The 20,478-nt window shown below is 43.2% G+C and overlaps 1 long non-coding RNA gene across 4 annotated transcripts; it reads right to left on the minus strand.

The window, feature by feature from the left end:
* Nucleotides 1-540: 540 nt before the first annotated feature.
* LOC118165665 lies at nucleotides 541-19,484 on the minus strand. Of its 4 annotated transcripts, none has more exons than XR_004750168.1 (3): nucleotides 19,454-19,484; nucleotides 5,282-5,285; nucleotides 541-730 (listed from the first exon to the last, which is right to left on the minus strand). It is a non-coding gene; the product is annotated as an uncharacterized LOC118165665 (long non-coding RNA). The 4 variants fall into 4 exon arrangements; XR_004750167.1 differs by lacking the exons at nucleotides 5,282-5,285; nucleotides 19,454-19,484 and adding exons at nucleotides 3,582-3,584; nucleotides 13,331-13,340; XR_004750169.1 differs by lacking the exons at nucleotides 5,282-5,285; nucleotides 19,454-19,484 and adding an exon at nucleotides 12,198-12,208.
* Between the last annotated feature and the right edge of the window lie 994 nt (nucleotides 19,485-20,478).

Genomic DNA, 20,478 nt, shown 5'->3' on the forward strand with positions numbered 1-20,478 from the left:
TGGAGCCAGTTGTGCCTCAGCATCATCTCAAGTCTGATGTAAAACAGGTGGTTCCTCTTCGTACTGGGTCTGGCTGGGATGTTACCTTTCCCTGCAGCAGCCCATACAGTGCTGTGCTCTGCACTTGTAGCTAGAACAGCAGTGGGATCACACCGGTGTTGTGTCTGCTGCTGAGCAGTGCTGGTACAGCATCAGGACTCTCTCTGACCCTCCTAGGGGGTGGGCAAAAAAGTGAGAAAGGAACATCCCCAGGGCAGCTGACCTAAACCAACCAAAGGGATATTCCATACCATATGGGGTCACACTCAGCAATAAAAGGTGGAAAAAGGAAAAAGAGGGGAGGGGTGGGCTCTCGTTGTGAGAACGTCTGTCCTCCTCCCGAACACCGGCTACGTGCGTTGAGGCCCTGCTTCAAGGACGTGGTCAAGCATCGCTCATTTGTGGGAAGTAGAGAGTAATTTCTTTCCTCTGCACTTCCACGTAGCCTTTACTTGTTTTGTTTAGTTATTCCCTTTCCCCCTCCCTCTTCCCCTTTCCCTTTTTTCCCTTTAGTTGAATTGTTTAACTAATAATATTTCCTTAATAATATATATTTTCTCTTTAATCAAATTATCCTCATCTCAACCCGTGAGTCGTTCTTTCCTTTACTTCTTCCCCTCCTCATCTAAGGAGGGGGAGTGAGAGAGTCGTGGTGGTGTTCAGCTGCCTAGCACGGTAAAACCACCACACTCTTCCATATGTAATGTGTGTAAAAACACAGAGAGGCATGCGAGAATACCCATGTGCACGTGGTAGACTTGCGTAGCCAGGGCAAAGGCAAGCAGCTCAGTGGGGCTGGATGGGTGTAGTTCAGCTGGCTGGAGAGCTCGTCAGTCCCTGGCTGTGCCTGCAGGATGTGTGCCGCCGTGGTGCCCAGGCTGGGGAGGGCACGGTCCCGCTGGCAGCAGCACATCCCTGCAAGCTGGGACGTTGCTGCATGTCCGCGGCTCTGCTGTGACCACGACAAGCTCCTTCCCCTGCAGCCTGCAGGCTTTCTCTCCCCTGCTGGGGCCTGTGTGTGCTGCGTATATGCTTCAGGGATAGGATGGATACTGAGCTGCATTACAGTAGTGCTGAGCAAAGTGGGCTGCGATCTTGGCTGGGGTCTCTAGGTGCTGCTGTGATATTAATAAGAGCCCGACAAGAAGGTTCAGTGGCTGCCGTTCTCTTCAATTCATGTCTGTTTTGAGTAGTTCACAGTATCAGGGCCAGAGCTTCGTATAAAAATAAGTAATTGATTAGTTTCCTATTGAATAAATGACATGCCAGTGGAATGATTAATGAATAAGAAATCACGGGCATCGCTGGCACACAAATGGGAATCATTGTTCCCTTAACAAATTATTTTTTTCTGGTTGGGTTTAACTTTCCAGTGGGGATTAGTTTCACTAATTCGACAAAACCACCCCATAAATAACTCATCATTTCTTATAAATGTCAGTTAAAGAAGTCTGTATGGAAGCACTGGGAAATGACACTTGTAGAAGAAACATTGCCACAAATAATGGGAAAATTGTAGATGTACTTCATACCTCTTCTGAAAATCAAAAGGTCTCATAAATACAGTCTGTAAAAGTGTCTGTGGAAGAGTTAACATAACTGTACAAGCAATAAGCCTGACCTTTCACTGTAATTTATTTTAGATTTGCTCAATCCTTTTTTATTAAAACTAGCACATCTGAAGCAGAATTAAATCCTATTATCCCGGCTCTGTGATTGTATCAATTTTTCTCTGCCATGGCACACTTTATTAAAAATTACTTTTGTTTCATAGTGGCTAACACAATCAGGGGAGTAAATGAGGTTTCGTGGTCTTTGGTAGAGAAAAGCGTGTGGGTTCTGGGGCTGACAACAGCACAAGGTACCGTGAGGCATGGCCAGGTTTCATCCGGCAGTAGCAGGTCAGGTAGCATGTCTGGGCCCTTCGGTGCTGGGAAGACACTGGTGCTTGTCCTGTCCCTGTGTCTGTGCTGGTCCAGAGGCTGGGTTACCCAGAGGCAGCTGCATTATGTGTTTGGGCCTATCCTCTTAGCAAACACCTGCCTATGAACTTCATACCAGATCCTTAGAGAAGGTATTTGTATCATATGGGGAGCCCTGAAATGAAAAACTTACTTCAATTCCACGTGGCATGTCTGATATACATCTCAGCCTGACAAAGAGAACCCCCACGTGCTTAAGTCAGGTCAGAATAGCACAGAGGAAAAAAAAAAAGATAAAATAAATAAATAAATAAATAAATATTCTGGATCTTTGCTCAGGATCATCTGATGATACTTCTGAATGAGTGGGGCTATCTCCTCTCCCTCCTTTCCCATTATCTCGTTGGATGCTTTCCTTCCTGCCTCTTGCACAGTGCTGTGTTCTAGCACAAAACCACCAGCTACCAGCAGCAGAGCCTTCTGCTTAGTGTTTCTGCTCCCTGGGCTGCACAGGATGTGTCTGTGCTCTGGACAAGGAGGTCTGGCAGAGTAACCCCTGTCTGTGTTGCACCTCTCTTACCTTTTAGTGGGGCCTGTTTTTTTATGGCAATAGGAGTTTGCTCTAGAAGCCAGCAGTTACTGAAGTGCTAATCTATTTGCAGCTCTTGTGTGGATTTTACCTGGCTCGTTTTCCCCTCAATTTCTTGCAGTGCAGAGTTAGGTTGGATGGCAAGGAGAGGATTTAGATGGAGCCAAGTGTTTTCCAGGTTTTATGCCTGTCCGGTGCTATATAACTGAACAAGATCTACTGCATTTTGGAGTATTTACTGCTTCTATTTAATGGGCTGTTTTCTATTTCAGTCCCAGCACCAGTAGCCTTGCTGGGCATGTTTCCATGCTTATGACACGTTTACAGTGAATAATAAGAACGGACACATTTTGCATGCACAGGTTAATGCCCCCAAATCAGGTGCTATAAATTGTTACAGGTGGGTACCTGGGGCAAGAACCTTTTTACCCATCTGCTGTTTTTTTCCTATTAGGGCAAGATCTGGCAAACAAGCAAGTTCAGATTTTGTTTCTTCTACTTACTGCAAGTGAGGTGCATCACAGCTTCTCTTCTTCTCTCCCATGTAGTGTGCATAGAGGAGGGGAAGAAGTATGGCTGGAGCTCCCCCTGAAAGCATTCCCTTTGCAGGAGAAGAAAATCAGAAAAGCTTCAAAGCATATCTTGGTTCCTCTGAGGAACAGGGGTGCCTGCAGCCCAGGTGTGGGAAGTCCTGAAGGTGTGATCATGCAGCTTCTCTGCAGAGCACTGCATTTAGCACAGCTGTTCTCCTTGCCTGGCTGTGAAGCTTTTATCGGTGCAGTGAGTTTTGCCAAGGTCCTCAGAGCAGCCTTTTTGGGAGCAGGAGATCTCTCTCAGTAAGGCAAAGTGTCTCAAGCTCTGGCCTTAAAATGAGTTTTCCAGTTTTGAAAATCTCAAGTAGCCTTCTGCCTTTAAAATACAGTAAGTGTGTTATCTCACTGGAATAAAAGTGACTCCGTATTCATAGATCAGGTATGGAATGAGGCCTCTGGGCAGTATTACTGGTGGTGTGGGACTACATAAAGGAAAACGGGCTTATTGCTCATTTCCATCTGCCCACAGCTGACCTTTCCAGGTGCATTGTGCTTTGTCTGGTGCCTCTGGAAGTGCTTCAAAACTGTCCACAATCTCTCAGGCTTCAGGCCTACTAATTTCTGCTGAGAAACTCAAGTATCTGCAAGTGGGGAATTGAGGGGGTAATAAGAAACTCAGAGGGGAATAGCTTATTCACCACCAAATCAGATCTTGTTTCTAACAGGAGCTGTTTGGTTATTAATTCTGTCTTGGATGTTCACTTAAATTGAGCTCTGCTGATAAGCCCTGATACCGTGAAACCCTATTTTGGTCCTGAACAACTGTATCACAGCCAGCTCAAGGGTGGACTTGCTGTTACAGTAAAGATCCTCTTGGGAAGCATGAGGGTTCACTGCTAGGATGCTCCCAAGTGTTACTTGGAGTAAAGGCACAACCACAAAACTAATTTCTCATGCACCATTGAGCAACCATTAGATGTTAAAAACTTTTCAGTCCCTACCCCCAGACTGAGTTTGAACCATTGACCTGGAAGTGGAATGTGCTGCTGCAATCCTCTGGAGCCTGCAGAGCGTTTGTGTTCATCCTGCAGCGTACTTTGTCCATATCAAAAAGCAAATTAATCTGTCAGTGAAACTAATCCTAATGGTTTTACAAGCCAACACAAATTTCAGATGTAGAGGGACCATGAGAATTTTTACATTGAGTTTCAAATGTCAGAATTTTTTTATATCTATTTGGTTATGCTTCTCTGTAGGTAAAGTCAATCAGGTACTTTCAATCTGAGTAATTTTTGTATCAGTAAGAACGTGGCCAATGGTACTTCTCTCTGACAATGTAGGAGCCTTTCCATTCATACAAGCAGGCTTCTCTCTCTCTCTCTCTCTTTTATTTATTTTTTTTAATTTAAAGGTGGAGCAACAGAAAAGTTATGCCCATAAGTGCCATACACCTTTCATATTGTTTAGTTTCTGGTAGATTGGACCTGCAGATAGACCCACTGTCATCCTGATCACTGGGGGCTTTGCTTCTCTTTCAGAATCTGCTGTTCCTTTTTGAGCAAGGGAAGAGATGAGTAGACAGGTAGTTAGAGAGGCAACTGCAATACAGAAGTCTTTATATCGCCAGAAATGCTGACAGTTTTCAGCTGTTTTGAACTGTTGGCACTGCAGTCAACGTAGACACAGTTTATTGCATCAGTAGATTTGGTCCTATACTGCTAAGACTCCACCATGCTCTGCATGGACACATTGCCTGGCACAGTCTGTGGCTGAGGAACCTGCTCTTGTCAACACAGCCACATTTCTGAGTAGAGCATTGGACAGAAGCTCACTGCTAAGGGAATTCATCTCGTGATGTCTCTGGGCAATATAGGATAGAGAAGCTGTTTGCATTCCTGCAGTTTATATCAAATGCCCGTGATGACATGTGCATAAAAATAATTAGTTAAATAAATACTCAGGTGTCAATGCTCTGGCAGGAGATATCAAGGGAATTATCCCTATGCAAGAACATAATTTATGCTGAGAGCATCTACAGGGATGATCAATGCCAAAACTACTATTACCATTGATTTAGGCATAATTAGTTTGGATGAAGACAAAAGACAGTCATCAAAAGTAATAAATTGAAGCACAGCAGCTAATTCAACAGGCAGAAGCCTCCATCAGAGATGTTTGAAGAAGGTATTTTGATCTACTGTACTGATTATGGGCCTCAATGTGTTGGCTCTGGCTGGATTTGCTAGTTGGCTTGCTCTGCATTTGGGCACGGATGTTGTGCTGCAACAAATCTATTGTCTCTTCCAGGACACCATTAACCTGCTGTCTTGTTTGTGGTGTTATATTTGAAGAGATCTGTAAACAACCTTTCTGTTCAGTTACTGTGTTAGGATTTCATGGTTCCTTTACAACTTGGTTCTTTGATATTTGGATCTGCAACTAGTTTTTAAAGTCTCCTATAGACACTCCCGGACTGTTCCTGAGCTTTTGCAGCTGGCTGAGAGCTAACCTCAATTTCTTGCTGTTGCCCTTTCATTGGTATGTAGTTTGAAGCTCTTTCCCCTTGCCGAATGGACCAGCCTTTCCTTGAACTCTGTTCTCCACTTGCCCTGCTGCTTGTTTGTCATCTGTAAAGTGTAGCCCGATGTAGTCCTATGGTCCCCTAAGCCTATGGAGAATGTGTGTGCCATGTCTGGGTCCACATATGATGTATATGTTATAGACTCAGCTACAATGAAGTGTCAGGCTTGATTCTTGCTCATGCTATAGCAGCTTATGTATTTAGTAACAGATCTCAAGTTCCTAATTCTCCTGGTTATCCAACTAACACTTTGACTTGTCTGTTAAGCATCCAGTGTATGCACCCTGCTGTAGCTGGCTCTGTAGGGTGCCAAGCAACCCTGCAGCTGGTAAAGCAGTAACTACTCTTACTAGAGGAAAAAAAAAAACAACCCACACAGTAGAAGAAGTGTAGGAGTGGCTGTGTGAACTAATACACTCTTTGTTTGTCAGCAGGGAGGGCACAGCCTGCCCGATACCACCTCTGTGAAGAGATGGCTGCAGAGAGTTGATCCTGCATGGCCAGCAGCATATTGTTGTGATTCACCTCCTGATGGATGCTGCTGCAAACTGTGGGCAGTCCAAGGAAACAACCGGTGTGTAACTTGTATGTGTGATATTTGTTCAGAGGGGGAGAGAACTAACAATGTGCTGGAAAACCAAGTGGGGTAAAAAAGAGTTTGGGAAATAAAGGTAAGAAACAGTTAAAATCAAAACTGTTCCAAGTGTGACCTTCCAGTCTAACCATCTTCATTCTACTTGACTCTCTGGCTTTGCCTGAATTCATCAGCGTTTTCCATGTTTTTCCATGAACTGCTGGCCCTGCACTCAATGGAAAGCATACCAAAGAAGCAGCCCACTGACTTCAGCAGAGCTGTATTGGTTTCTCATGGTGGCAGACCTGCCCCTGTGCTGGTTTAGACCTATTCAGAGGAAAGGTCGACTACCTTGATGGGGGCTGACTTGGGAGGTTCAGGAGACCCAATTCAGGAGCGGGTCTGGTACTGGAGCAACAGCAGGGGAGTGGGATACGCCAAGTGTGGGATCTGCTCTTTCACTGTCAGCTCTTTAAATGTGTCAGATGATCAGCAGTGCATTGAAAAATTGTCCTTCAGTACGTTGACTTTCTGCTATGGTCCCTGGGGAACAGCATAGTGGACTGCCAAAAAGCAGACTATGTGGAAAATGGTAAACAGGGATGGAAAGGGCCAGAGAAGAGATGACTGTTTAGCTGGGCAGCCTCAGCTCTCCAGTCAATCCAACTCTCCACGTGAGTGGAAGTAAGTAGTTTCCACCCTTTCTATGGATATTTTCTTCACATAATAGAAAGCTACCAGTTAGTTTTTTTGGCAGAACTGCTTCCAGGCTTGATAAATGTAATATAGCTTTTTATTCCTTTGCATGGCTACCTCTTCCAAGGAGCACCTCTTTGCTGAAGAATGCAAAGGGGAAGACGAATGCGAGCACAGATGATCTGCTTGGGATTTAGTGAGCAAAAGGCCAGAGAAGGTTGTTTAGAGTATGGCATGGTAAAAGAATTTAATCTCTAAAGTCTTGACTGGGAGCTGGTTCTTCAAGTGCAATAAGTCTGTGTAACTCACTGGTACCAGGGTGGATTTATGCTGATAGAGGAGTTGGCTTATGTATATTTTTGATATTAACTTCCATCTTGCCTCACTGTCTTTGATTTCTGACTTAAGCAGATATAAGACCTTTTAGGAGAGAGTCTGTATGAGACTGAAGAAACATCTAACTGGATAAATCTGCTGGTTCAATTTCATAGCTGTACTGAGTTGCAATCGGGTCTTTTAAATGTCTATGTTTATCCAAGCTGTCCCATTCTTCCAGCTTACCTCACAGAAATTGGTTTTGTCTTTTGGCATCCCTGTTTGTGTGGTGTGTATGGGCACAACCAGGTGCTCCTCTACACTGAGCAAAAAGGAAATGGGGGTTTTCATGCTGTCCTCACTCCCACGTGGCTCAAGATTTTCTAGATCAGCATTAAAAAATGATCAATTATGGCTGTGAGGGGAAGAGAAAATGTGGGTGAATTGGCCTACCAACTCCAGGACAGTATCTTGGCTCTTGCTGAGACTGAAGCAGTCTGAGGAATCAGAGAATTACATGATATAATGTAGGTCTGAGGATGGCTGTATGCGGTGCTGCTGCTCTGCCTTCTTCCTTGTCTTGCAGCTGTATGTCTTGCATACCTCCTACAAAGCCAATCCTTCTGAGGGACAAAGAGTTAAAGATTTAAAAAGCAAAGATTCTAGGAAATGCAAACAATGTGGTTTTATAATAAGAAAGTATAAATTAACTATGGAGAAGGAAATAGCATGTTGAAAACAGATTAATAAGGAGCACGCCTGTGGATGCCTGGATAGCTTTACCAACTAGTCAATTAGAGCCAATTATCATCCTTAAACTCCTAGCACTGTGTTTAGTATGCTTGTAGTGTGTTCAATTTAGCTTGCACTGTTTCATAGGTTTACAATTTTCTCTCTGTGTCTGAAATGATCTAGCTAGAGACACCATGAAAGTGCCAAGCATTAAGTATGTAACAATTGTAATTCTTTTGACTGAAACCTGATTTGATTCAGTTGAAAATGACTTTAGTGTATTGGATTTACGGTTCATTTAACAAGCGCTGTAGATGTCAATACATTAGTGTAAACCTGATGCAGGTAGTAATTTGGTTTCTAATGAGGTTCCCCAGCAGTATCCAACTATGAATAATGGGACATTCTTCAGTGGAGCACAAAGTGCACCTGCTTGGTCGCAGATGTTGTCTGAGGCCCTGCCACTTAACTTCCCAGGAATGGTGCGGCATTATGCCTTGCAATGTGCTTTAAAAATGCCTCGAACTGATAGAAAGTTAGAAGCACAGATTGGAAGGTATAAAAGATAGCTCTTGAGAAGTTTTGTTTTAATTATAGACTTAAATTACAACTTTATATCCTATAGTCTTAATTCTGCAGTTGTTGCAGATGCAAAATTCCAGCCAGATTTAATGGAACATGCAGCAGCTGAGATGAAGAGAAACCTTTTACCTTTCTGGGGCTGCGTGATACCTTCTCTTTACCTCCCCACTGTCTTCTGAATGTTTCACACAATGATCCTCCTAGTGAAGGACCTGTTTTGCTGTAAAAGTATGGGCTATGGTAGACAGGGAAGCACTGAAGAAAGGCCAGGACAGAGAAGTCCACAAAGTTCCCCCTCTCCCTTGACCCACCTCTTGCCTCTCTGGACATGATACGCCTTCCAGAAAAGCAGCTGTGGAGTACATAAGTGAGAGGGAATGAGACACTGGGTTGAGGACAACAAGGTCTGGAGGATAAAGTATTCATGTTGGTACCAGCTTTACCTCAGAAGTAAGATGTGGTTTTGGAGAGGCACTTACTGTGATGCGCTTTTGTTGCCTTAGGATTTAGCTTTTGGCCCTGGGGCTGTGACCCTTGGGTCCCTCCTTGTGCAGCAGCCCTTAGCCTTGCTGTCGTGCCTGGGGGCCTCCAGGAGTTTGGGGCACCATGCACATGTCCCTATAGCTTGTCATCCCCTTTCTGGGTGATGCAGATGACTAAAAGCACTGCCAGTCCTGCTCTCAGTGGCTTTTTTCCTGTGGGAAAGGCCCATCCAGGCTTCTGTCTCCCTTCAGCATGTTTTTTGTCCTCACAAAATATTTCTAAACCTTTATATGCCACGGCCCAGCAGCTGGATTATGCTTTAGCGATAAACTGATTTTCCCAGGTTGAGACATTACTGACCAATGCAGGTGTATGCAAGAGCCTGACCCCAGCAGACTGTGTTGGTGTGATTAAGTGTACGGAGAATATGTTCAGTCCAACGTAAAGCAGCCTTTCACTGTCTGAATTCACGTCTCAGCTGAAATACAGCACCTTTCTGTCCTCTGTGCTTCTTAATTTCCTTCCTTTGCTGTTGTTTAGCTGCTAAATACTACATGCTGCAGTAGATAGTGGAAGAAGCTGTTCAGAATGAAAATGACATGGCATTTTATGCCCTTTTGTAAACTATGTGAAATAAGGATGAAGTTCCCCGCTTGTTCCAGACAAGGCACACCTTGCACTTGCGTGTTGGCTCCCATAAGCCCTTAAGAAAATTATTCCAAAATATCATTTAAACAAAATGATCCAATTCTTTGTAGACCTGTTTCTTCAGAACCTAAGTGGCTAAAATTTCTGTAAGCTCACTTTTCTCTTGGAGATTAATTAACCTTATTTGAATTCAGGTTATTTTAATTTTGAATGAGCGTCCACACAAGGACTTAATGCAGTTTAACTGAACCTTTCAATTTGTGTTTTCAGATCTGACTAGCTTCTTTAAGAGTGCACTGGTCTAGGCAAGTCCCCGGTTTTGTGTTCCTCCAGTTCAGAGGCAGTTTGTCTCCTTGGCCCTGGCATTAACTCAGGGGATGGCTGCGCCATACTTCTTTGTGGAATTTACTGCTCAACCTTAGCTTCAGCTCGGTCTTTGCTGGAGAGGGTAAGATGCTGGACAGCATGCTTTAAATGCTTAATATTAAATTTAGAACACACAAAATTGCAAAACTGCTTTGACTTTGAGAGTGTATTAAATATTAAGCTTAACATATCCAAACTATTTAACACACTTTTCTGCTACTACGAAATAACACATGCATTTATAGATCTCCCAGGCCAGCTGAAGCCAGCAGCCTGTTTTTACTCTGGCATCTCAGTTCTACAGTTGTTATCTAGAGCTACTTCCAAACAAATCAATTAGAAGCACCTGCGAATGTCACTAGGAGACCAACATCATTCTACGGAGGGGATGTGCCATGTAATAATTTCAATGCAAATATTTATTTCTGTGTCTAATGCCATTAACAGCTACTAATGACATGTAATGCCACAGTGAGATTCATTTCAGTTAAGGAACTCAGTCTATGTCAGCAGTCATTTGGGATTGATTGTTTTAGCTGGTGGAAACTGCTGCAAGCTTCTAGAAGTGATATCTCACTGTTGTCTTGGCCTTGAGCTGGGAGAAGGCATGGGCCATGTCTTGACTTGGACTCTGCGAACATGGGACATCTGTTTTTTATGCTACTGCAAAAGACTAAAATTCAGCTGCTGGTGGGCAGGACTTGACTAGTGAATTTTACATATTCTTCAGTTTTCATTCTAGAATAGCTTGTGTTCCTAATGAATGGTTCATTGTCTTGCCTTCAAAAGGTAGCCTAGGCTTCCCCCCCCCCCCCCCCCCAATCTGTGTGGAATCACAGGCCAATTTCAGTGGCCTTTTCTGTGGCAGCCCGGTGTAATTGCACAAGAGTATTTGTGCAGCTCAGTCTGTCTTTTCTCAAGGAACAAATATTTCCTAGAATTTACAGGTGGTTCCTGTATGTTCGTTTTATTATTTTATTTCATTTTATTTCATTAAACATGAGTATATTAATCATGTAGCAGATGCAGCAAATAGGATGGGCATATTCATCTGCTAAATTAAAATAAGAAATACTTACCTGTTGGAAGTTTGAAAGTTAGAGTTGGTATTTTAACACCTTTTGCAGCTCATCACTCCTGCCTGGGATGGAGAGAGACACAATCCTGCAGCAGAAGGCTGCTCTTCCTGTCCATATAATGGTTCCCTTCAGGATTTGCAGCAAACTGCTTCTTCCTATCATCACTGTATGGTATCTGTATGGCCACCAGATAACAGTAACACCTGCACGCTGTTTTGTAGCAGCTCTGTCTTTGATTTTTTTTGAATCTTCATTCCTTTTATCTAGGTCCAAGCTTGCAGAACTGTGAAGATACGACAAAGCAGAAGGTTATCTCCTAATGCTCCAAAACCAAGACTGAAGTTAAGAACAGTCACAAGATTACAATAAATACGTTCAGATGATGTTATTTTTCTTGTCTTTACATTTCTACTTTCATGATTTCTGATTGCTAGGCTTTTGGGATGCTACAAGCAAGTTGAATAGTTTGGGTCTGTTGAATATTTTGGTCTTTAATGATGGTGTGGGTCTGACCCAATGCAGGTGTTTTCAGCACTGGAATTTTGGAATAAAGAGCCTTGTTCATATCTGAGATTTGGCAATCATGCTTCTGTCCTCCTGGTCCCTTTCATCATGCAACTTGATGGAAATGTTTTGTTTGTTATTTAAAAAAAGCGCGTTTGTTAAGTTTATATATATTTTTGTAAAGGCTCATCCCTCTTGGTATTACATTAGCAATTATACTTTGTTCTTCTGTGAAGCAAGTTTCAGTTTACAGGTACATCTGCTTTCCGTTCCATGGCTTAAAGTCATCAGGAAAATCTTAAAACCTACTTAATGAAGTCTTTTAAATGCTCATCCTGCACTTTTGAGTGAAGTGCAATTTATATTTCATAAAAGTAGAAGCTGAGCTGCAAGCTGTAAGTAATTATCATATAATTAAACATCTTCTATGAAAGAAATGAAAACTTGGGCTTCTTGGGAGGCTTCCGTGACTGGTTTATGTAATCGCAAATTAAATTCTATTTCTTCACCTTATGAATGTTTTGGAGGTACATTAACCCAGTTCGGAGAGGCACCTCTGAGGCTGCTAAGCTGGTTGGAGAGGGAAAGGAAGTTGATCAAACCAGCAAGTTCTATGGACTGGGAAGAAAAATATGTAAATATCTGTGACAGGTTCTGCAAATGTGACTGTTTGCCTTCTTGTCTGGGAACACTTGGAGCTAATAATGAAGAAAGCAATTCTATGTGAGCAGTGGCTTAAGTGAACTGCCCTGGTAATTATTAGGTTACTGAGGCACTGCTATGTGCCCGTGGACGCAGTCATTCTCTGCAGGAGAGAAAAACTCTGTCATTTTGCTGGGGGGGTTGGGTATCAGGAAGTCTGGATAAAGGAGTAACTCTTAATGTATTCAGATTTCCTTTGTGTTTAGCTGGGAATCGTGTCCACTATGTGAGCAGGGCAGCCAGTTCATGCAACGCATCTGGTGGAGTTTGTGAGGAGGAACCCCAGCTCTGGGTGTGAACCCTTCCTTTCATTTCACAGCAGAGTAACTTTCCTGCTGTTAATCCTGCTTCCTGAAAGCAGGAAAAGCTGAATTGTTTAAATACAGGAAGCCCTGACTTGGAGCTGTCCTAACTTAAGGAGTTGCTGCAATAATAGTCTGTAATGGCCTTATGTGAATGATGAATGAAATGTGTGTGCTGATGGAATTAAAGAGTGGTTTCTGTATTACTTAGCTTAAAGAACAGGAAGAATAAATGTTTCATTATATTTTTGTAGCATATTGATCTTGCATGAAACTTTACTTGCATGTTCCTTTACTGCAAAAAGGGCAGATTTAGCTGACACTCTGAGTTCTGGTACTGTTCTGCTAAAGGGGCTCTTTTGAGGTCAGATGTTTCTAGACCACAAGAGCATCATTTTTATCTCCTCAAATGAAAATAAAAGTCCTGTTGCCCCCAGTGTACTGCACAGTCATAGTTAAGTATCTCAGTTTGCAACTGTATACAAGGGGGCGATGACAAGTTAATGGAATCCTTCATGGCATGCCAAGGGAACATATAATTGGTGTTGGCTTTTCTTTCCCTCACTTTTTTTCCTAAGGTTAACAACTTAACCTTGACTTCAGGCTGTATTTTTTTCTCATTACACTTCTCCATTATACGTTATTTGGTTTGGTTACAGTCACTAGACTTTAACTGCTCTGACATATTAATTTTTAAGGGCATAAATGACTTCATTAAAATAATGTCCTTCAGATAAGTGCACTTGGCACTGTGATTGGAAGTGGACAAAGAAATATGAAACATCAGCTCCTCTATATTAATAATATATTGCGGAAACTAAAAACAGTACAATGTATGTATGTAAAAAGCTTCGTACTTAACTTTTAGAACTTCAGTACGTAGCCTATATCCTTGCGTTGGTTGTGGTCAATCATTTGTACAATTGTCAGGATTTTCTTTTGTAATGTGCTTTTAGTCAAAGCGTTGTTTTATGTTTGGAGTCTTGTCTTCCTTCATTTAAATGCAACACTGGTTTCTTAGTATCTCTGCTTATTCTGCATTATTTCTTTGCAATAAATACCTGCTTGTTATGAATCTGAAACAAAGAGGAATGTGGTCTGTTGCATCCTGATATGAGAAGGTTATTGGAAGTAGATTGGAGTTAAAATAGGCGTTTGGGAGCCACATCTGCTCTCCTGTTGCCACTTTCTTCTGTCTCTAACACAGAAGTAGTGTTAAATTCCATTAAAAGGGGAATATAGGCTCTGCCGGTGTGTGATGTCAAGAGAGGTGGGGAGAGCAAGTAGCCTCTGCAAACTGAGCACTGTTCTTTCTTTTACAGAAGAGTATTACACCCCCAGCCCAGAAGAATGTTGTGAACACCAACACACCTCACAACCAACCTTTGAAGCAAGGTAAGAGGCTGAAGCACAGCAGTTATGGTGACTGGGCCAGAGTCCTTTCTGCCAGGCTCTGCTGCTCCCCTGTGCTTTCTGAGTGCTCCTGGAGGTGTCACCACAGCTGGGCCAGCTTTCTGAAGCTGCCTGCAGCCTCTCAGCTGGCTTTGAGGTGACCTGAATCAAATGAGCCTGTGCTTGAAGTTATTTCAGATGTCCTAGTGCAGCCGAACACTTAGAGCTGAGTCCTGATTGCTGCTTGCCCTTCTCCAGGCCTGTCCTTAGCTCGTGGAAGGGCTTTTAGCTTCCTTCATTAATCACCAGGCTTGTATGTGTGAAATGCCCTGAGACAGTAACTGGTCCAGTGGGCTTATGGATGAGCATGTCCTGAAATCCTGCACTACAAAGCAGTATTTGTGCTCCGCAGCAGGGGCTGAGGAGGACCTAGGCTGAATTGGGCACCCCCATTCCCGTCTCCTCAGGGCCACACAGCCGGCTGCCTCAGGGCCTGGGCCGCTTCCTTTGCTTCCACAGGAGCTGCCCTGCAAAATGAGGCTGCAAATGCTGGACGGCTGCAGATTAAAAACGTTGCCTAAGAAATAAAGTCAAAACTGAAGCTGACCTGAGGTAAAAAGCAATTTTCTGAGGATGTGGAGGCATGAAGGGAAGTGCTCGAATGTGGTGTTAAACGGAAGATGGGCAGTAGGGTGCTCCAGGAGCCCCTGTGCAAGGAGTGACTCTTGGTTAGATCAGCAAGCTTCATGTAGCCACTAAATTCCCCCTGGATAAATGGATTTTAGAAGAATATATGCATTTTTTTTTGAAACCATGAAGTCACTTGATAAGGTAGTAATAAATCTGTCAGACTTTCTCCTTTGACCCAAGCTCAGCTGTAATTCAGGATTCATTTCAACACCTATAGCCATTTTTGGGTGGGAAGAGACATTCCCAGCTTTGGAATCAATTTCTCTGCAATGAGTATTATGTTCTTGACCCTGTATCATTGCCTTTGAGGAGCAGCAGTATTTAAAATCCACTGTAATGCAATAAGCCTGCACTCCAGCTATGTGTGCGCTGTGCTGTTATAATGCCACGCTGGTGGTGGCTGCTGTTATGGTGTTGAAAATATGTGAGGTAAACACAGGGCTTTCTTCAGGAGTAATTAATAATTTAATCTCTGTGAAGTAGATGTGGCACTTCATTTATCCCAACTATTCTTTGATTTTTCTTTCCAGCCCATTTCAGCTGGCATATATCCCTTCCTTCCTTTTCACTCATGCAGGTTGCCTTTATAATAAGCTTTCTCAGTAAAGTCCAGCTTTATTTCTTTCAATTTGCTCTAAGCTTTTATTGCTGGCAAAAATAATTGTGACCTACTGTAAAAGACATCCTGTGGTTGTACAGGCCACTGGTGCAATGGAGAACTTCAGTCCCTGCTGTGGCTGCTGTGCAGTGGTACCCACTCTGCTCCAGGGTGAGACCATGGAGGCTCGAGTGAACATGCTGGTACATCTGCATTTCTGTGTCAGGCTGAAGAGAATTACAGAAAATTAATATGCTATTTGCTCTGCTGCCTGCTTTCAGGTCTGCCATGAAGCCTTGCACCTGGCTGGTACTAGAAGACACAGAATCATATAATCATAAAATGGTTTGGGTAGGAAGCGACCTTAAAGCTCATCTAGTTCCAACCCCCCTGCTATGGGCAGGGACACCTCCTACTAGATTAGGTTGCTCAAAGCCCCAGTCAAGCCTGGCCTTGTGCCTGTTGTGTACATATGCTACACAGAATCACAGAATCATCTAGGTTGGAAGAGACCTCCAAGATCACAGAGTCCAACCTCTGACCTAACGCTAACAAGTCCTCCACTAAACCATATCACTGAGCTCTACATCTAAACGTCTTTTAAAGACCTCCAGGGATGGTCACTGAACCACTTCCCTGGGCAGCCCATTCCAATGCCTAACAACCCTTTCAGTAAAGACGTTTTTCCTAACATCCAACCTAAACCTCCCCTGGTGCAACTTTAGCCCATTCCCCCTTGTCCTGTCACCAGGCACGTGGGAGAATAGACCAACCCCCACCTCTCTACAGCCTCCTTTCAGGTACCTGTGGAGTGCGACAAGGTCGCCCCTGAGCCTCCTCTTCTCCAGGCTGAACAACCCCAGCTGCCTCAGTTGCTTCTCGTAAGACTTGTTCTCAGGAACCATCACCAGCCTCGTTGCCCTTCTCTGGACTCGCTCGAGCACCTCCATGTCCTTCTTGTAGCGAGGGGCCCAAAACTGAACGCAGTACTCGAGGTGCGGCCTCACCAGAGCCGAGCACAGGGGGACGATCACCTCCCTAGCCCTGCTGGCCACACTATTTCTGATACAAGCCAGGATGCTGTTGGTCTTCTTGGCCACCTGTGCACACTGCTGGCTCATATTCAGTTGACTGTCAACCATCACTCCCAGGTCCTTCTCTGCCTGGCAGCTCTCCAACCACTCACCTCCCAGCCTGTAGCTCTGCTTGGGGTTGTTGCACCCCAGGTGCATGACCCGGCACTTGGCCTTGTTGAACTTCATACCCATTGACCTCAGCCCATCGGTCCAGCCTATCCAGATCCTCCTGCAGAGCCTTCCTACCCTCGAGCAGATCGACACATGCACCTAACTTGGTGTCGTCTGCAAACTTACTGAGGATGCACTCGATCCCCTCATCCAGATCATCGATATTAAAGAGAACCGGCTCCAGTACTGAGCCCTGGGGGACTCCACCTAGTGACTGGCCTCCAACTGGATTTAACTCCATTCACCACTACTCTTTGCGCCTGGCTAGCCAGCCAGTTTCTAACCCAACGAAGCGTATGCCAGTCCAAGCCAAGAGCAGCCAGTTTCTTGAGGAGAATGCTGTGGGAAATGGTGTCAAAAGCCTTACTGAAGTCAAGGTAGACCATATGTGCAACAAGCTTTTGCAATTCATCAACCTAATGTCTTTATGCAGGGCTAAGTCTTTCTGGTGCCTAGATCTGCCCCAAAGCAAGATGAGCCAAATCAGCAAAGCACTTGGAGATTTCTTATCTGAGTCTAAAATGGGGCTTTCACTACTGCAACCAATATTTTTCCATAAATAACTTTATTCACAAAGACTTGTTCTATGAATTTGTATTCTGTGTATTCTGTATTTGAATTTCCCTTGCATATATGTAATTTTGAAGCCTTTCCCATGATTTGGATATTTCTAGCATTGCCCTTGTATGGACTTTCTGGTATCTATGAGGGGCAAAGTTAATGGTTTGCCCTTTCTCTTGATGAAGATATCAATCTCTCTTCACAGCCACTTGGATTCAAACACTTTGTATTACTTAATTTTGACCTCCATCATCTAAGCTCACTTATTACTGAGGATAAACAGGAAGACTTACAGAATAAACTAATTGTTCAGAATGTTTGTGATTACAGAATAATCATAAAGAAGTCTCAGTCCAAACCACTGGAAAAATGTAACCAGAAATAGCATGGCATTCTCTCTTTTGCCTATGTATTTTAGTAGGAGTCATTGTACACAATAGCTCATTGGTTTGAGGTAATCCGTCTGGATTTCCTGTGCTTCCTGTTCTGTCAGTGCAAGATGGGATTTGTGAAAATCTGCTTGTTACAAGCCTGACTCTGCTTCTTACTCTTTTGACATCTGACTGTGGCAGAGACAAGCTGGCTGATGAGTGATGACTCTGAAATAGCCCCCATGGCCTTTGGGTCTCCAGAATTCCAAGTGCAAGGCTGGGTGAGGTGTGAACATTTTGCAGCTGACAAAGGTTGGAGGCCGAGAGCAGGGGGCATGTTGCCTGGCAGTCTGCTGCTGCCCTTTCATATTTGGAGTCTTGTTGGTTGTTTCCATTAGCAGAATTTGATGAAAGGGTTCATTTATTTTTGATGTATTTTTTTCTTTTAAAAGAACACGTAAGGTTCCATTTTATTAAGCATGGCAGGAGCTGAACAGTAGGAGACAGACTTTTTCTCCCTTGCCTTTGCATTTTTTAAGTCCTTCTTAGGCAATACAAAAAAGCCTCTAAGTAGCTGTTGGTGTTCATCCAGGACGTGTTCAGGTTTTCTTGTGCTTTCTCCCCATTACCCTGGTCTCTGCTGCATATTTCTTGGGCACACAAGTAAAGAGCAGTTAACAAAAAAATCTCCCCAACTACACTGGCTTTGTGTGACTTCTTTTGGCTTCTCTGGAGTGTCACCATTGTTTCAGATGCCTAAATCCATACGCAAAGAATGACCCTGCTGCCCAGAGTGAATAAGCATTTCTTGTCTCTGAATAAACTGTTATATATCCAATACATGTTTTATTATATTTATTTCCAACCTAACATAATGCTAAAGGTTATTTAACTTATTATTATTATTATTTATTTATTTTATCATTTCCTGTAATGCTTACTCTTTAGTAATCCAGAAATCTATTTTCAGTCTGAAGCCCTGCTGACATTTCAGAGGGCCTGCGCGACGCTTTGCTGATGGCTCGTCGTGTGCTGAGCATGCTGCAGAGGTCTGCAGGAAGGGCTGCTGTTCCCTGGGGCTGCTCTGTGGATCCAGATGCCTGTACTGAGGGTAAGGACTACAGGACACCTCTGCTTGGACAAGAGGCCGTGGTGAGTCTAACAGGTCGCCTTGGCATGGTGATGGTGACCCTCTCCCCCCTCAGCCTTTCCCCAGAGCAGTGCAAGGCTGTCGGTGTGTACACAGGGAAGCACATTTCCTGTAGGCCATGCACAGCTCAGGAGCTACACTAGTGCCTCAGCTGTAGGGAAAGTCTGCACCAAGCAGGTATCCCTGGAGTTGAATGTTGGCACAACCCATGACAATAATTCAGCATATCAGCAGGGAGGCAAGGTAGGGAGATGCAACCCTAGCTCAATTTTAAACCGTGACATGCAGAAAACTTATAAGTTCTAGCAGGTTCTGATTTCAGAGCTGCTGCTGATTATTTTCAATATATATCTTCAAAGTATTTTCTTCCCCAAATTTAATTTGAGCAAAAAAATTCTTTAAGCACTGCAAACTAAATTGGTTGTGGCACTGTCAAGTTGGCTTTAAGTATTGCTTTTCCCATTCCTGGTGGCTAGAGCAGTTGTGCTTTTGTTTTACAATTAATATTTTGCTGAAACCTTGTAAGGTACTGTAGGCATAAATATTTAATACCTTCCTCTACATGCTTCTTTATTGCTGAGCTTGGTGATAAGTTAGTAATTCAGACTGAAATGCAGATAAAACAGTAATGTGAACAGTTTAAATCTGCATTTTTCCAAAGCTCCTGTGGTCAAGATGACTGTGCTGCAGTAAGAGTATTGCTATTTAAAATTGTTTACCTCTATGCTTCAGCCGAATGCTGCTGTACGTGATAAATGAGGTAAATAAAGGTGCCTTTCGGGTCCCAATAACTGCACAAGAAACCTAATCATTCTCACTAACATAAAATAATTTAACAAATGGAACAGTGCCATAGCAGCCTAATAAGAAATTTCTGAGTACTGCACCACATATGGCCAAAGCCTCTTCAGGCATAATTCAAGCTCCCCCCAGCTTTATGGTGGGTTTGTGTGTTATGTTTAATGTGGAATAAAACTTTGCATGTGGCATCCATAATAATCCCACATTTGGCTTTTCAGAACTTATTTAATTTTTCATCTGGGCATGAAGCATTATTATTAATCTTTCTCCCATGATAACTGGCACCACTTCACCTTATGGGTAGAAAAAAATGATGGAATTCATGGCACTGTTCATAAAGAAAAAAAAAAGTATGCTTAAAGCATTAGGCACAGATTTTGATCTGTTTACATACATAACAATGTCATTTAAGCCAAACAGAACAATATATTTAAAGGCAGATGCGAAAACCTCTGCCCTCCTCCCTCTGCTGCCTCCGTTCCTTCCTTCCCTGGCTCCCCCAGAAGAAGTAATTTCTGAGCAGACGAAGTTATTACTATTTAATAAGAGTAATTTTTGTGGAACACTGATGGTCTTTTGCTAGCTAAGACAGTGTTGTTGGCTTTGCTTGTATTTTTAAAATGATGTTGTTCTTAATGACATTACCATTTGAGGAAGAGAAGTTAATCCCCTGCCTTGTTAGTGTGATCTGGGTTATCTCCCGTGGAGAAGCATTTGTAAGACTTTGGTGCGTTGGTCTGCAATTCGACTACCTCTGCAGCTTGCTTAAGCAGGATAAACATCTTGTGTTTCTGTCTTGAGTACACACTGGCAGAGAGCACCAAGCAGACATTTAATAAAACTTCAAATTCTTCTCCAAAGCACAGTTTAGTTGCAGTTTGTGTGTATTTATATAAAGAGTCAGCTACTGCCCTAATCCTCTGCTTCCATCCGCTCTGTGAGCCTTTGTCTTGCAGATGCCAAGGTATCTCATGTAGCAATGCAAATAAAATAGAGCTGAGGAGAAATGCAACTTTATTAG

Source organism: Oxyura jamaicensis, chromosome 4, assembly GCF_011077185.1.
Source record: "Oxyura jamaicensis isolate SHBP4307 breed ruddy duck chromosome 4, BPBGC_Ojam_1.0, whole genome shotgun sequence".
NCBI classification, from domain to species: Eukaryota; Metazoa; Chordata; class Aves; order Anseriformes; family Anatidae; genus Oxyura; species Oxyura jamaicensis.